The following is a 3,226-nucleotide window of genomic DNA, read 5'->3' as shown; positions in this document are numbered from 1 at the left end:
TAGGGAAAATTGATCGATGGAACCCTAATTGAACCTCAGAAACACCATCATACCCACCACCATAACGACAACCGAAACCACTGCCGCATCAAACACGGCTCCCTCGTTCAAACCGAGCCAGCTGATGGAGTCGTTGAAATTAGAGCATCAATTCCTGCGTGTTGCCTTCGAACATTTAAAGAAAACGATCCGAGCAAATCATCGAACCGCCGAGAAAGAAATCTCTGCCGTTGTTTCAAGCGTCGCTGACAGTAACGAATTCTCCAAGGACGACGCGGTTTTGAGTCTTTCTTCCCTTGTTACTCGTTTGCAAGGCCTAAAACGCAAGTTGGAAGAGGGGAATCGAATAGAGAACTTATAGGCACAGAGGTGTCGGGCTCGTCTTGACCACTTGGAATCTGTGGACGCTGAGAACCTGTCAGAATGGAATAACGTGAGATTAAAGCAAATCAGCATGTGGCTCCTGCCCTTGCCTGGTGTGCAGTTAACAAATCACGGTTGAAGAAATCCAAGAGCAAATTCGAATTCCAGTTGAGGCTTTAGGAATTCATTGAGTTGGTACGAGCTGAAAACTACATGCATGTAATTTTGTATTCTCGAAGGTACCTTGCACCATGGGAAGCTGCTGAAGAACAAAAGGTTGATGATCGTGAAACAGCTGCGGGGGGTTCTCTCTCTTTTTACCTAAAAAAAACCCGTTGTTTCCCAAGAGTTTTTTTTTTCTGGATTTGTGCAATTATTTCAATACTAAAAACCAACCGCACGTAGATCCAATGGCGGAGCACCTCGAATCGAAGATGGAGGAGATCCACCGTAAGTCGTCCTCATCGTCTTCCTCCTCCGGTTTTGATGACGAACCCTAGTGGAAGGAAATGGGTGGTGGATGAACTATCCGTGATTTCTGAATTGAAGGACGTTGCCGGAGATTTGATTACCGAGGCTGTGCTTGAGCAGGTTTTTGGTGACAAAGCATATGAGAACAGAAAGAATTTCATTTCGATGCATTTTTCAGATCAGTGTCTTGGCATGCACAGGAAGATGCTTGGGTTATCATGCTCGATGATGCGTTAGATTCTCCTGGAAAATTAAGATGTGCACACTTTGCAATATACGATTGGGCATGGGGGCAGTTAGCTGCGGAGTATGCTCAGGAGCATTTGCACGCCAATATTGTTTCTGCTGGATTACCACGTGAATTGTTGGATGTGAAGGCTGCCAAAAAGGCTATTCAAAGGGATGGTAGGATGGTGCTACAGGTGTTGGTGTGTGGGTATTACATTGAATCCACTTTACTCATATTTTTATCTTTATTATTTTTATTAATTCTTTTTATTTTTTAATTTTACTTTATTTCTTTTCCCTTTAATTTATTTAATACTTATTTATTATTTCTTATATAACATTTTTAACTTTTTAAGGATATTTTCAGTCAATCAAAGATCAGTAATTCGAATTGAATATTTTAAATTTTAATTTAAAATTTTTAATTTTCGCAATTAAAAACAACCGACAAATTAATTGGTACCAAAAGGGCGATTCAAAGGTGCTAATCCTTCCTTGATCGTAACCGACTCCCGAACCTGGCACATTTCTGGTAAAATGCAGATCATGTAAGATGGTGTCCGACCTACCTAAATTCGTTTTAAAATGATCAGTGGCGACTCCTAATCCATTTTCCTAAGTCGAAGCCCAATTCTGGGCCCACCAGAAAGACGATTCCGACAAAAATAAAACATAATAATAATAATACAAAACTTATCATATGAGTGTATATGAACATATAAAACAAACTTATATCAAGTTATTTCTAATTAAGAGATATTTGAAATCATTAAGTCATATATAAAGCATTTTATGCTAAATCATTTATAATAAATGGAAAGTTTAACTTCCCCACTTATTTGTCATAATATGAACTTTTCAATATTTTTATGTCGTAGTCCAAGGTATATAAACGAGAATGCAAGGTATGCGAGTCAGACGCAATTTGCACTTTTAATGCCAAACTAACATACATATACCATAAACACAATATCAATGTACCAATAATCAGGAATACAATAGTACCAATATCACATTACTATGTATTGTATTCCCAAGAGTAGCATAGTACCAAAATTACAACTAATATATACATAATGCAATTGCTAATACTCCATCTCCATGACATGTCAACTATACCAAGGACTCTCAATGTACATACAATGGACATTTCCATTAATTATCACTTGTTCTTCAATCATCAAAGACAACAATTTATTGAACATTTCATATAATAACACAATGGGTAGTTCATACCTTAAGTATTTCATTTCTATATGACATGAATATATCCTGAAAATATCATTGATCACTTACCTTTTTAACACATAAATAACATGCCTATAATATATTTGACTTGTCTCAAGCCTTTTTATTATGACATATAACATAAAGGTAACAGAAAATGCTTGATTTACCATTCATTTCCCTATTCTACAAGCTTGCACCACCCTTAAAATATTATTATTATTTATTAATCTACACAGTAGAATTCAACTAAACTTGTTCTATTAGAAACTAGACTCGAAAATGAATCTAACCATATAAAACACTCTTTCTAGTTCGACTTGTACAATTTTTGGTGAATTTTCTAATCCAACTTACAAAATCTATTTTGAACAGAATATGTTGCCTTGTTTTCTGACCTATCATTTATAAAACAATTCATATATTCTATTATATACTTTAAAATCAGTATTTGTTTGTTTTACAAGAAACTAGATTGATATACAAATACAACGATATAAGAATTACCTTTTAATCATTTTTATAGAAGTTTTGGTGATTTTCCAAATCTACTGCCAAGATTATAAAGTCTAGACAAATTTGATTGTTCTGCATGTTTAGCTTATCCATTAATTCTATTAATCTTTTAAACACAAATTTAACCTAAATGCATGAATCAAAAAGTCATATAATATTCAAGAGTCACTTCTTACCATAGTAACTCAGTTACTAGATCATCGCAAGTTAATGTTTCCATAGTAACATAAATACACCATAAACATGCACTCACCTTGACAATTTAAACATCAACCAGAATGTAGTCTTCCCAAAAGCTTTATAAGAGCTCTCATTATTTCCATTGTTATCCACTTTACCTCAATTGAACTTGGATGGTTCACACACATCAATTACACAACAACTATAATCAAAGACGTGTTAGAATGTATTCTAACTATGC

General features: G+C 34.9%; 1 pseudogene; it reads left to right on the top strand.

Moving 5' to 3' along the window:
• LOC120185901 lies at positions 1–1,447 on the top strand (annotated as a pseudogene).
• The last annotated feature ends 1,779 nt before the right edge of the window (positions 1,448–3,226 follow it).

This window comes from Hibiscus syriacus, unplaced genomic scaffold (assembly GCF_006381635.1).
Source record: "Hibiscus syriacus cultivar Baekdansim isolate YM2019G1 unplaced genomic scaffold, ASM638163v2 tig00113145_pilon, whole genome shotgun sequence".
Classification (NCBI taxonomy): domain Eukaryota; kingdom Viridiplantae; phylum Streptophyta; class Magnoliopsida; order Malvales; family Malvaceae; genus Hibiscus; species Hibiscus syriacus.
Note: the sequence above shows the minus strand (reverse complement) of the source record. Positions and strands in the feature narration are given on the sequence as shown.